Here is a 15,728-nt window from a genome sequence, read left to right as displayed (position 1 = left end):
ACATTTGGGTAGATTTAACCTCAAAGGCATTCTCCTCCACAACTTTAGCATGGAAGAAAATTGTACAACAGATCAAATATGAACCATGAGTATTTAAAACTTGTTTTTTTCTTTCTGTACTTGTCCATTTTACATATTTTTCAGTAGCTACTAAAGGTGTTGTCACTACTTTTAAAGAGACTGATGATCCATTTGGAATTCAGAGTGAGTGTTATAAGCATAGAGTGATTTATATGGAGAGGTATGAAGGTGACATATTTTGCCCTGAGGCACAAATGCCCAGTGAGATGCTTAAAAAGGGACAGCCCATCTCTAAAGTTATCTAAGAGTGAACAGAGACCACTTTCCTTTTCTCAGATACGATCTTTAATAATCTTCGACAATTTTTGAGAAGCAGACTATACAAGGCAACCATGACAAATATAAAAATCATGTGAAGGTGACTTTGCAAACTGCATCAATCTTTCCTGCACCAGTAACTGTAAGAAACTTGATTTTGTGTCATTCCCTTTTCAGTTCTCTTTTTGTATCTTTTCTTGAAGGCAGAGAAAAGAATAGTAAGCTGTTCAACTTTGCTGAATAAAGCAAAAGAAAAAGCCTTTCCATATTTACATTTGTTTTGTCATATACTCCATTTAAAATCTAAAAGTGCAAACCACTCAAATTTTATGCTTCACATCACTGTCAACTTGAATATAGATTTGTCTAAATTGATCTCCAGGACAATCAGGATTCATATTGAATCTGCTGTTCTGACTAGGTTAATAATTGACTTTTCTATCAATAACAGCAACATATCATCTGCATGCAACATGATGTGTTACCATTTACTGCCTCAATACTGTCTATTTTTATAATTTCTTGCAAGGTTTCCATTACTATATTAGGTAAGATAGCTGAAAGTCAATCAATCATTTACAGTTATTTTACTGAGTGCAAAATATAGAAATGGATCTAAAGAAGTAGAAAATATGTCAATTATAAAAAATATGAAATTTATGAAATTTTTGAACCAACTCTGAGTGTATGTTATGCACAATCTCACCATTTCATTCCCTCCATCCCAGCCCTGCTTCTCCATGAACATGCAATAATGCAATAGAATAATAACTTCCATTATAAAATACCCTATGTGCAACATAAGCATTGCCTCACTTCCCTAAATTCCTCCCATATCAAACTATAACAATGGCTAACACTGCTGCTGCAGGTCTAGTAAGACAACCTGCTGCATTTTTTTTCTTTTCACTGTAAGAGTATTCTGTTAAATCATTAGGTAACTAAGGATAAACTGAAGAAATACTAGAAGGGGAATTGGGAAGGGAAAACTGCATATTTGTCCCTCCAGGGCTCACTGCTTGAGGGGATATGTAGATATCTTTTGATGTTTACAAGCTGATGTGCTTTGTTTATCAGACATGCAAAGTATACCCACATAGCTTTGTGATATGTGATCATTTACCTGAAGTTGCTGCTTGTTTTGTCCTGGTTTAACCACAGCCAGCAACCAATACCCAGACACCCACTCACTCATTCCCCCACCAGCAGGATCAGGGAGAGAACTGGAAGAGTAAAAGGTAGAAAACTCATGGGTTGAATTAAAGGCAGTTTAATAGGGAAAGCAAAAGCTGTGCACACAGGCAAAGCAAAAGAAGGAATTCATTCACGACTTCCCATAGGCAGGCAGGCGTTCAGTCGTCTCCAGGAGAGCAGGGCTCCATCATCCGTAATGGTGAATTAGGAAGACAAACACCACAACTCCAAATGTCCATCTTTCCAGACCATATAACACCATGCTCAGTAAACAAATTTGGATATAGGAGGAATATCCTCATGGTCAGTTTGGGTCACCTATCCTGGCTGTGTCCCCTCCCAACTTCCCATGAACCCCCAACTTCCTTGCCATTGTGGGAGTACAAAAAGCAGGTAAACAATGCTCAGCAGCAGCAGAAACAGCTCCATATGATCAACCCTGTGTTCAAGACAAATCCAAAACACAGCCCCATAACAGCCACTGTGAAAAAAATGCCCTCTTCCCCAGCCAGAACCTGTACACATATACAGACAAAATTAAAGGCTACTAAAATTTTTACATAAAAATTTTTGAATACCTTTGAACATCATTTTCCACTGTCCTTGAGATGCCTGGAAATGTTCTTATATTAGGCAGTGTAAGAAATAATGTTTTAAAGAGATTGAAATTAAGTTACTTAATAGAAATTATTGAAGTATTGTTCAAAATTTTATAACAAAAGTTAATCATTGGACAACACCAATTCTTGCCTTTAACACACAAAATTCTACTTGAAAAGAACTCTTTTGATAAAAACCACCATTTTTATGCATGTAAAAAGCAGTATAGAGATACAAATATATGTGTGTTTTCATGTATGTGTAGATATAGACACGCGTTCACATGTATATGTGTGTGTCTGTATTTTTGCAAGTGGCTTTAGTCATGTTTTGATAAATTTTAAAAATTAGCTATGAACATCATATGAAATTTTCATGTTTCCTTATTATAAAAGTGAAAAAAAATGAAAGTGTGAAGAAAAACAATCTTCATCTTTCAATTTTTCCTACCTTTCTGTCACTCACTGCTACTTGGAAACAGTAGAGAAACAATGATAGACTTGAGGGACAGAGAAAAAAGGAATATCAGAAAATCAAGCTGCACAGGCTGAACACGGGGCAAAGCATGTTTCCTGTTGTGAAGAAATACACATAAATCAAAGGACAGGAACTTGGACAAAACTGAAGAACAGAAGGCTAAAGAAGTGGTCAGTAATGGGTGAATAACAATTTTAGAAAAAACTTCAGGGCAGCTGGATACAAGACAGACACTGCAGATGAAATGGGGTGTTTTGAAATATATTGGAAAAGCTGAGCTGAACTAGTCTTTTCACTTAATGAAGGGATTTAGTTGTTCATAGTCTACTGCTGAGTTTGAAGGAGCATATCTTGGTGAAGTATTTGAATGATGTCATACCATGTAAGTTCTGGAGATCAGTATCAGCTATCTCTGATCCTGTGAATAACACCAAAAGATGAATAACACCAAATATCAGGAAGCTCTTGTACTTCCCTGTTCTGCAACTAGAAGTTGGAAGAAATTATTTTAATACTTTTCAGATTCTCTATGGGCATTTTAGTTTTTCTTTGATGTAGAGAACTTTTTATGACTGTAAACAACAGCACCTTCTCCTTCACTCCCCTACTCCCTCTTTCCAGAAATAAAAGGTGCCAAATAGTGGTGTTGTCCTGTGCTGCTGAGGGAGTCAGACATTCATCACAGTTTTCTATAAATAAAGTCTGTTATTTCACAAGCAGAAGTTTGACTTCTGGCAGAAATGGTTTTGCTTCTGTCTTCACTGTATGCTACATAAAGTATCAAAAAGTAATGTAAATAATCACCCTCCTTGAATAAAGGGCTATTTCTACTTATTGCATACCTGTCTCAAAGGAAATAGAAAAGTTCCTGATGAAAGTCAGTGAGTTAAAATGTTACAAGGAAGGAAATCAATCTAAAAACTACTCTTTATGTTTTGCTTTGAGAAAAAAAAAAAGCTTTTTGAGATAATTTTCTCTTCAACTACATACTTACAAAAGTTACTGAGGGACTAAGTGTATCTCAATTTTTTATACTCTTCAGTCTGTTTGGCTTAATATTGATTATATCCATTTTTGCTCATAATTGTCTTCTTTCATCTAATAGGAAAGGCTTGATATGACACTGAACAACCTGAGGAAGACTATTGCCCCTTAACTCATCAGGTTTATTTACAAGCAATGTTTTGTCATTGCTTTTTTTTTTTTTCCTTATTAAAACCAGAGATAAGATTAAGAGTATTTTTTATTTTCTTTTTCCTTTGTCTTATTCTAGTCAGGGTAATAATGGTGCAATCTATCAAAGAAATGCTTACTCTCAGCCACTGTTCTTGTTGTGAGCCACACTTAGGCTCTTTAGGATGAATTCAACCACCTAAGGCTGTAAAATGCCTTTTAAAATCCTCCCTAATATCACAGAATTTCAGGAGACATAAGGTTGAAAGGGAGCTCTGTAGGTCATCTAGTCCAAACCCACCTTGTCAAGTAGTGTCCCCTGGAGCACATAACTCAGGGTTGTGTCCAGCTAGCACATCTCCAGAGAAGCAGATTCCACCTCTCTGGGCAGCCTGTTCCAGTTCTCTGATATCCTCACAGTAAAGAGGTTCTTCCTCATGTGGAACTTTCTGTATTCCAATTTCTTCCCCTTACCTCTTGTCTGTAGCTCAGCACTCCCAAGAGGAACCTGGCTCCATCCTCTTGGATCCTTCCTTCAGATACTTGCATACATTGAAAAGACCTTTGTTCAGCCTCGTTTTCTCAAATCTGAACGGGCACAACTCTCTAAAAGAGAGATGGTGAAATATCCACATCTGTTGCAGCACATGCTGCAGCACATACTGCAGTCGAGGTGGCCACAATACAGAGTACCACCACAAAATACCAGAATGCTTCAACCCATTGAAAATAACATCACACCAGAAGGCTTCAGGCATCAGGCCCTCTTGTTCTTTAGCCCAGCCTTTTATACCCCTCATGTTCATGCATTGCACCCGTGTGCCCTCTGTTCCCTTTGGTGATGGGTCAGTGCACCTGGCCACTCCAAGTCTCCTCACCTTCAAGGCTGCTCACCTGATTTTCACAGCTGTGGCCCATTGGGAATGAGGCTCTGCCACAGCCCCACTCCCAATTTCCACAAGCTGTGTGCCTACACTCATGATATTCCTAGCCCCCTGCAGGACCTTTTACAGGAGCATCATGTCTCTCTTGTGCTCAGGAGCCCAGAGCTGCTCACAGTGCTCCAGCTGTGGCCTCACCAGGGCTGAGTAGAGGGCCAGGATTCTCTTCCCTTGACTTGCTGGCAGTGCTTTTCCTAGTATACCCCAGGACACATCCAGCCTTCTTGGCCCCCAGGACACCCTGCTGGCCCATAGACAGCTTGTTGTCCACCAGGACCCCCAGGTCCTTCTCTGCAGTGCTGCTTTCCCACAGGTCAGCCCCCAGCCAGTACTGGGGCATGAGATGCAGGTGCAGGATGCTGAACTTGCCTTTGTTTAATTTCAGAAGGACTTGCCCTGTCCATCTCTCCAGCCTGTCAAGGTCCTTTTGCAGAGTTACAGAGCAGTCTGGTGTATTGCCCACTTCTGCAAGCTTTGTGTCACCCCCAAACTTGCTGATGTTACACTCTGTCCCTCTAAACAAGTCATCAATTAATAAATTAAACAAGACTGGACCCTATATCGTCCCTTGTAGAGCACCTAATTACCAACCACAGCACTGCATGTAGGCTCTCTGTAGCTGATCACAGCCCTCTGAGACCTTCCATTCATACTGCTCTCAGTCTACCTCACAGCCCATTCTTCCAGCCTGCACTTCTTAAGTTCTTGGCTTAAATTTCAGGTGCCCCTCCAGAATGGTTTAGGCATGCCATCCTCAAGTCATATCATAGATTCATGGAATGTTTTGGGTTAGAAGAGGCCTTAAAAATCATCTAGTTCCAACCCCACAGATACGGACAAGAATACCTTTCACTAGACCATGTTGCTTAGAGCCCTATCCAGCCTGGCCTTGAACAGATCCAGGAATGGGGTCTTCACAATGTCTCTGGGCAATCTGTTCAAGTGTCTCACCACCTTCACAGTAGAAAATTCCTTCCTAATACCTGCTCTAAACCTACCCTCTTTTCATTTTCCCCCTCTCTGTACAGTACAGTATCATTTTGGAAATGTAAAACTGCTCAAAAACTAAAGATAAATTAATCAATTATATTCACCCTACTTTCAGAGAGTGCTTTTTCCATCATACAGTCCACCTAGCAAGAAGGTAAAGATTTAGTTAAAGTGTGTAAACTGTCAAAAGAAAAAAAAGAGAAAGCCTATTCAAAATTATCTTTATTTATCAAGGGAACAATATTTTCCACACTGCATGATGAAATATAGAAAACTGTTAGAAAGTTATAAAAATTATTTTACAGGAACCCCAGGAAATGAATTATTTCATCTGACTCATGGAGGAAAAAAAACAAAAAGAAAGGGAAAAACCTCATACCAGATTCTATAGTTAAAACCCCCTACTAACTATACTAATTTTCATCCTAAAAGACACTGAAATATAGCAATTGTATTATTAAGGAATAAAAATAAACTTCTCCCAGAGTGAATAACCCAATTTTGAGAAACATCATGATTTATTCTTTTCACTCCTTTCATGTATTACATACTTAATAGAGATAATAAAAGCAACTTCCTATTTAACATTATACCTTGGTATTCTTATAAAATGACTCCCTACTCCACTCCCGTTTCATCCAGTTAGTAATTTGAAGGCTAAATTCAGTTCAAAATTTGTTTATGCCACAGTTTTTCTGATTTTTCTATGAGAAATTATTAGAAGATGATTCTGCAGCTAGTTTGATAAAAGAAGATGATTCTGCAGCTATCTAGATGAAAGCTTTAAACCTAATGCTCTTCAAAAATTAGTTACCTTTTTAGAAGGAGAGGTAAAAAATAGAGCCTAATGGGTAGGAATATTGATTTTCTCCAATGTGAGTCCTTCCCTTTCTACAGTCCACAGTTCTCCATGAGTTGCTCCAGCATGGGGCCGTGCAGGGGAACTGCTGCCTCACAGTGGTCTTCATCACAGGCTGAAGTGGAATCTCTGCTCTGGCACACGGACCACCTTCTCCCCCTCTTTCTTCGTGACCTTGGTGTCTGCAAGGGTATTCCTTTCACATATTGATAGAGAAGTCATTCGACTTTCCTATCCCAGAAAACTTTGCCACACAAAACTAACACAAAGTTAAAGTTTTCATTCCTGAAATTCAGGGTTCTGGCCCTGCTTTTTGAACTGCTTCCTCCTCTTAGTATCGTGACCTTCACCTTCTCATGGTCACTGCAGCCACAATTGCCCCAGATTCTAATCCACAGCTCATTCTTCCTCATTTGTAGATAACAGGTTCAGGTGACAACATTTCCTTGTCAGCTTCTTGAACAACTTTTTTGGGAAATTGTCATCAATGCAGTCATAGATTGCTTGTGCATTGATATGTAGCCATTTTAGCAATTTTCAAGGTGAAATGTGTATAAAATGTAAGTTTCATCAAAACTAACTGCAAGTTATGGGAGAAAAAAGATGAGAGTTACTTAAAATTTTATCACATTTGAGGTGGTTTTTTTTTGTTCACTTGGAAGTATCTCACCCTGAAGTCCTAAAGGACTCCATTCCATAATCTCAATGTTGTAAACATAAATCTGATACTTCTGCACCTCTTTGAAGAATCAGCCGAATATATTCCTTGTTTCTGTTTTATCAACACACGTAAGAGTTGAATATTCAAACTTTAGAAATTAAACACACCAGATATCTACTGTTATGTGTCTTAGATTTCCAATCTATATTGCTGAAAGTATTTTTATTTTCTACTTGTGGCCAAAGGCATTTTAGAACCACAGTGTAAGATCATATTTCCTGGTAATAATAATAATAGTAATAATGTAACTTCTCACTCAACAACCAAATATTTCTAATTCTTTTGACAGAGGAACATTCATTCAAATTCATAGAAGACCCAGAGAAGAGACAAAATATACAACATCACTATTTGAAACCTAGAGGGAAAAAATATAATCAGACCCACACTTCACTAAAAATTTTGTCTTTAATAAAAATGAGATAATATTTTATATGATAGTCAAAAAAGCAATTAACTTGACTCATGATAGTTATATTCAATAAAAAAATAGATTTTTGTGCAGTCTGTTATGAATCACTGCCATGCAAAATGTCAAGCCTAAGAAAATTTTCTAGTAGATTAGGGAAACAGCAAATACTGCAGTTTTCAAATACCATCCTGAAAGTTTTACCTGCTCTGAATTTGAAAGTCAAAATCTTATGTGAAGAATTGGAAACTATTTTATAAAAAAAATAACAAGTTAATAAAGCTACTGCTGAGAATAGACTTTTCATAATAAAGTAAGATTTATTTTAAACTACTAAATTAATTCCAAAGACTACAGTTAATTTTCTGAATGTATTGGAATACATACAATATTTGACAAGGAGAATCTAATTAAAATGAAATATCATTTGAATAATATTTTAATCTTACTTATCTCAATTGGGTAAGTACTAACACATCCTTTAATTTACATTTCATCCACTGATTTCATATGCAGTTTCTCACAATGAATAATGACAAACTTAGAGTAAGACAGCATAGCTTTGCTGTATTCTTGCCTACTGTCATATTCACAAAAAGAATAAACTCTTTATAAAAAAGTCTTTTTTTTTTTTCATAGAGTGAGAACAGATTTAAGATATCTGCTAAGGTATATTTCACAATAGTTTCTTCTCAGCAATTAGAAAGCCAGTTTACTTGTTTCTTTCTTATAGAAATTCAATATTTTTCTATCACTCCCTCTAATTTTGCAGTATCTACTGTGGATCACTTCTTAGAATTTTAAGGAGTTATTACTAGCTTTATCAATTTTATGCTGACTCATATTTTTCATTTGATACAAGCATGGCTAAAATAATTATTAGAAAATTCTTTGGGTGATATCAGTGATAAAAAATAATAAAGTCAGAACTGGTGAAATTTTAATATTTAAATAAATATGCTTTGGAATATGCATGATCTTTTTCATTATTAGTTAAAGTTCATAGACTATTTATTTACTTGATAGTACTTTGTGTAAGGTTCTGTCTTGTCCTGATCTGATTTAATTCCTTTTAGCTGTTCATATTCCACCCCAAAGAATTCTGTTGTGCTCTGTTTTCTTGTTGCCTAAGCCCCATGCAGTCCAACCCAAGTAAGACTAGCATTTGTGAATTTAGGAACCAAAGGAACATTTCAAGGGTGAGCATAGCACAAGGGGAGAAGGGAGGGGTTAGATTCTGGAAAGTTTAACTTGTACAATTTTTATAGTATTAGTAGGGAGATTTTCCTTTTAAAACTAGGGGGAAAAATCAGATATGACTGCAAATAACTTTGCAACTGAATCTTCACCAAACACTTCCCCTCTCCTTCTCCTCACCCCTGCCCCCCCTCCACTGGTGTTGACCATAAGGGTTTTTGGGTTTTTTTTTTGGTTTTTCGTATGACTATCAAGTCAGCCATGAGTTCCCAGCTACAGCAGGTGATAAAAAGCCTAAGCTACATTCAGTGACTGGAAACTACTGCACTACTCCATCAAACTAACCTCACAGATGATAATACAATTTATAATTAATCAGGTAATTATATACTTAATCATAATCATATTTGACAGCTTTGTGTTAACGTCATCATATTTTTAAGAATATGAGAAAAAAATGATAATTCCTGAGGGAGGAAATTTTAACACTTGTGAAATACTTAATATTTTCCTTTTTTTTGGAGCAGCAGCAGAACAGAGAAATGTTTATTTGTTATTTTAAAATCTTGTTGAAAACTGACATAGGTCATTTCTAATCTTCAAGTACAATTCTGCAAGGTTAATATATTCATAAATTGGCTACTGAGGAATTATGATAGGTATTGATATTTTAATCTTATTTAAAATTTCAAGCAGGTATTACAGAAAAAATGAGTATATCAAAAAGATTAGTAATAAAATGAAAAATGCATTGAGTAATCTGTGAAAAGAGAAACACCTTCAGCAATCTAATACCCTTTAAAATTTCAGAACAGAAGGAAAATGAACATGTAAACAAAATAGATAACTAAAAGGGTGCATTAAAAGAAACATATCTGAAAAAAAACTTTATTCCATTTACAATGGAAAAAAAGAACTTTCAGTCTCCAGAGAAAGAGACTGAAGCAAGAGAATTAGGAGGGAAAGAAATGGAAACTATCTAGGTAAAACTTATGAGAAAAATACATGATGGAGGTGGAGCTTTTAGAGGTTGTCTTCAAGGGTTATTTGTGGATTCAGGCATTCAATAACTTCCCTCTGACTCTGGATGAACTTCCTGGAATTTAACTATGCTACTGATTTTTCATATTCCAGTGACAGTTCACCACTCAGTGCAGTCATTCTTTGGTTTGCCAAATTTATTCTGCACACTGTATACTTCAGACATTTGTTAAAGAATTAGAATTCTTGGACTAAAACCAATGCAAAATATACAATAAATTTTCTAGCAATGAAATTTCAATATTATTCGCGCTCTTAAAAAATCTAGTATGCAATTCATAAAATTTTGTGTGAATTCAGTTTTTTTGGAAAGTGGTTAATTAATGAGTTGTAATGCAAATAGTGAGAACAAATTAATTTATATTATACTAATAATATAAATACTTACATACACTAATTCAAATTAAATGTTAGGCAGAAAAGGTTCTGAATATTTCTAATGTGATATTTTGAGAGGGAAGTTTTAGCAAGTTTAGTCAAAAAAGCCAGCGACAATAAAAACATGCAATATGGTTTTTAATTCTTAGACACAAAGAGAATCCTACTTGCTCCTTTTCCATTACATTTTATTATTTCCATTTTATTACTTCCTAATATCCATGTGTCCTTCCATTAGGTTAGGGAGTTAACTTTCCTTAAAATGATATTCACTAAACTAAGGTCTAAGAGAAACATTCTGTTTCATTTGAAAAGTTTTACATTTGGTTTTAAAAAGTTAAGAGAGGTGTGCTGGTTTTGTCTGGGATAAAGTTAATTTTGTTCAGTATAGTAGTTTGTATAGGAACATGGTTTGGATTTGTGCTGGAAACTGTTGACAACTCTGAGATGCTTTCAGTGTTGCTGAGCAGTGCTTACACAGATTCAAGATCTCCTCTGTCTCAGTCCACTTCACCAGTGAGGACACTGAGGGTGCACAAGAAGCTGAGACAGAACACAGAGACAGCACTTGATCCAGATGGATCAAAGGGATATTCCAGACCATATGGTGCCATGCTCAGCATATAAAACTGAGGGAAGAAGCAGGGATGGAGAGCAACAGTCACCATGATGGTGTTTATTTTCCAATGTCACCACTATGTGTGATGGAGCCTAGCTTTCCTGGAGATGGCTGAAAACCTCCCTAAAGCTGAGAAATGGTAAAGATCCTCTTTACCATTATTGCTATTAAATTGTCTTTGTCTCAACCCAAGGGTTTTCTTGCTTTTACCTTTTTGATTCACTTTGCCATCCCACTGGGTGAGAGTGACTGAGCAGCTGGGTGGACTTAGGTGATACCTGGGCTTACACTGTGGCATTGAGTGACACAGACATTTTGAACCATGCAAATGGATTATTTCTTTACTTTTAATATGTATAAGGTGATAATGATTCAGAATGAATCACAGCATAATGGTCTTATCAAGTTCCTGAAAGGAACCACAGAGATTCTTCTGTCTACAAATAATTCTATGTTTTTCTGATACACTGGTTCAAGGGCTGATTTGATCCCCTGAGCTCTCTGAGGGAATGATGGTGGTTTTGGTTTTGATTTTTTAATAGTCTTTAGGAATGGTTAATGTATAAAAATAAATTTGTTCTTGACTACAATCTTATTTTACTTTATTCTGTTATTAATCACTAGGAAAAAACCCACTGAAGTAAATACAGAAGAGCTGTTCACATCTTTTGGAACTCATATTTTTTCTATCTCTAGTTTAGAAAAAAGAAAACATTATAGAATTTTAGAAAGACTAGGATTAGAAATTATGAAGAAATAGAAATCAAACTTTTGTCTTTATTCTTCACTCTTATAGCACGCATATATTCACTACAATTGGATAAAATTAAGGACTAGAAAAGCTAAATGCATAAAGACATAACTTTCTAATATTATGCTCATACGCAGATAGGTTTGTTAATTACAAAATTTAATTATAGTATCCATCTTTCATTTTATTCCTTGAAATTTAAGTGACATTACATGAGCTCATCCATCATGTCATTCTTGCTTGTCCTCCTTCTTGGATTTTATATGTGAAATGAAATATCACTCTAAGAAAAAAAGGAAATTAAAAAATCTTTGACTAGATATATTTTATACACAAATAGAAAAAGTGTTAGAAAATTATCTGCTGAGCAATTTCCAACTAAGACAGGCATAAACATCAGGAAAGAGTACATGATAAACAAGAAAATGATAATGATTCTCACTATTGATCTATGGAGTAATTTATGCAAGGTAAAATTTTCAGGAGAATGAGGATGAGAACTCAAAAAGTTTAGGTGCAGAAGTTGTCGAATCTCCACAAAATATAGTGATATGAATTTGTAAATATTCAGAAAACATCATCATATTATTCAAAGGATAGATAAAAAACTTTTGTAATGATTTTTGATCCGAAATACAATTTATAACAAAGTAATAGATGAATAACATAAAGGAACTGTTGTGCAGAATGTAAAATTGGGAAAGAGAAATCCTAAAAGTATTAAAATATTTGCAGTAAAATAATTACTCTTTAAATGCTGAATTTTTTTAAATTCTACTTGATAAAAATCTCAAAGTTGATGCTGCTTTGAGTGGAGAATTGGAACCAATGACTTCCCGAGTGCCTTCCAACACTAATTTTTATATGTGTCTATGGTACCTGACATAACTATTTAAATAATTTAATAAAAATGCAAAGAATGTTATAAAGAGATAAAGAAGCTCCAAATACATATGTTTTCTTTGGGCTTTATTCATTTTAGGGTCTATTCAGAATGTCATTTACGACAGTGGAAGGACTTTCAGCATTCTTTTACAGCTCTATGCACAGCAGTGTTTTTAGTCTGCAGAATTAGCAACAAACCTGATGGCAGAGTATTGCACAAAGAAGCAATGCTAGCTCACGTCCTAGAAACTGGCTTATGACGTGCTGTGTCTGGAAAAATTGATCTGCTTTGCTTTGCTGCATCTCCTCTGTTTCTGGCTGTGGAGTTTGTTTGGGACAAAGCTAGTTCAGTGCATGTCACTGCTTCATAAAATGTAGACACAGCTTCTATAGGTCATCTCAGCCTTTTTTGTTCAGGAAATAAGACAACCTTACACAGCTTTGAATTCTTAATGAGTAAAAAAAAAAACAGAAGAAGTAAAAATTGAGCTATCAAAATAAAATTGATGATTAAGAGTTTTGCCATTGACTTTACTAGAATTACACTTCAATAAAAATTAAATTAATAATGAACAAGGGGGGATGTGAAGGACAAGGAAATTGAGCATGTTTACAAAGAAGTCTCTAATTTTCTTCCAACCACTATAAAATTATATTTTATTTGAATTATGTTTTGGCCTGACAGTATCTCCGCTCACTTCCTCTTTATGTATGTACAGAATCATATGCAGACCTAGATCCATGTCCTAGATTTGGCCATGACAGGGTTAATTTTTTACAGTAGCTGGTAAGGGGAATGGCCAGACCCCTGTATTGTTGTTTAGTAATGTTATGACTAGCTCCTGAAGACAAGTGTAATTAAGGTTCACGTTAATAGATCTTTTGGGGTGGATTAGACTGAAACAGCATTATATGATCAGTGTTCATAAGTACACATCTATATGTGTAGGGTTTATTTTAGAACAATTTGGTTGCAAAGGAAAGATGTATGTTGCTGCTTTGGCTATTATCTATAGTGATACAGCAATATAAAAACATAAAAATAACACTTAAAAAAATGAATAAGGAAAAGAAAGAAAGAGAAAGGATAAGACTAGAAAGATTCCATCATGCTGTGCATCCAGCAACAAGAGTGGATTTTTGCAATTTTGATGTCTGTTGGTCAAAGTGATGGCCAGAGTCTCAATCCTTTGGGGTGGTGGGAAGCCTGTGAAACACAAAGTAAATGTGCAGTTACACTTCCATGGGAATGCTCAGGTACCTCCCTGGGGTGGGAGAGTTTTACTCTCTCTGTTGCAAGGCTATGGATCTGCTCCAACACTGTGGCTGATATGCATGTCCTCTGGTGGAAGGCACCAGAAATGAGTCTGAGGCACATGTGGGGTCTTTGATTGTCTATGACAACTTCTAGGACATGTGAGCTGCCCCTCACATCAGCAAAGCTGACTTTTATCCCATCAGAAGGGATAAAAATCTTAGGTCTAAGTGGGAATGTTCTTTTGGAATGTGACCTTCCCCAGGACAGCTGAGCCCATTGTGTCGGGGAGGATAAAAAGCACTAGCCTGCCTCTGCAGGGTATTCTCTTCTCTGCTTTCTGCCTTATCTGGCTCCAAACCCACAGCCTCCAGTGGTGGGCACTCATTCCCTCTTTCTTATGTGGCTCAGAGGTTTCACCATCACACCCACAAAAATACTCCTTTTCCCACATCCAGGTGCTGAAAACACAACAAAGCATTCTGCCACCTCTGCAAATGGCTCATTGTTTTGTCATGAACCATTTACATTTCAGTGTCTCAAAGATACCCTCTAACATCACCTGCCAGGGGCAGGAGGAAGGGAGGCAATTCAGAGAGCAGAAGGGTGATACTCTTCATTGTACCACACAAAAATATGGGGACCAGAGCACAAGGCTGAGAATTTTAAGTGCTCCTATAGAAAAGTTAACCCAGAAAAGGGGCAGATAGGGGTAATACCATGGGACTATATCAAATATGGGATAATGCAAACCATAAATTCTCATGTAATTGTATTTAATGTTCTTAATGGTTTGTAAGACAGAGCGCTTTTTCAGATAAACTTATTCTTTTCTTTTATACTTAGTAAGATTTCTTTGAAATATTCCAGAAATTCAAACAGAATTTTCTCTAGAATAGATTTATTTATAAGTAAAACAGCCTGGAACATAACTATGTAAAATTATAAGTAATTATTGGTCTCTTATGAAAGCCAAATACCATTTTCTTTTTAAGTATTAAGACATTACATTTTAATTTTTTTTTTAGGTTTACTATTTTTTTATTTAATTGGAACCTCCATACTAATTTTACTATTTTTTTCTGATTTATCTTTTTCTGCTAGTCCAAAAGTAATAATATGATTGTTTTTAAAAATTAAGTAATAGATTCTGAAAATAGGATAAAGGATCTGAATATTTATATTTTTTATCCTTCTTCATTTTTAACATAAGAAATTCCAAATTTCTTCAAGAAAAAATTGCACTCAAGACTCTTTCTTTTTCTTCCAATTTTGTATTGCAAATATTTAGAATTTCACTTAGACTCCAAAGGGTAACATAGTAAAGTATATTTTCTTAAACCCTATGTTATAGTGTATAGCCCTATATGCAGTAACACATTCCCTGTAGCTGTACTGTTCAATATCTCTGTTTTGACAGGGTGCAGAGCTTTTTTTTATCAAAAAGTGGTTGACCATATGTATGCTTTAGTTTTACTAAAATAGCAATACAAGTTAATACTGTTCACTTTAATCTACATCACATTCATTGTAGAACGAAGGTTTTTATTACAAAATCTTTATTTGAACATTGCTATATTGTGAACAATTATCTTTTGCTTTGATAATATAATTCTTATGGTGCATTTAAAGCAAAACCTCAATAATTGGAAAGGATACAATACCATCTATAAATCTTACACTACATTTCTTTTCCTTCAATAGATGCACAATATTTTTCATTATATACTAGGACCCTGTAAAAATTTTTGCACAGCATAAAATATGTTAAGACAGCACAAGATAAAACTTAAGCATTTGAAGTAATATCACAGTGGTTCAGCATAATTCACATACTTTTTCAGAGACCTCTCTCCACAGTACTTTCCATGATCCCAACACCTGAAACTAAGTAATCCA

Source organism: Serinus canaria, chromosome 1 (assembly GCF_022539315.1).
Source record: "Serinus canaria isolate serCan28SL12 chromosome 1, serCan2020, whole genome shotgun sequence".
Lineage (NCBI taxonomy): Eukaryota > Metazoa > Chordata > Aves > Passeriformes > Fringillidae > Serinus > Serinus canaria.
The sequence above is the reverse complement of the archived record's forward strand: the minus strand, read 5'-3'. Positions refer to the sequence as shown.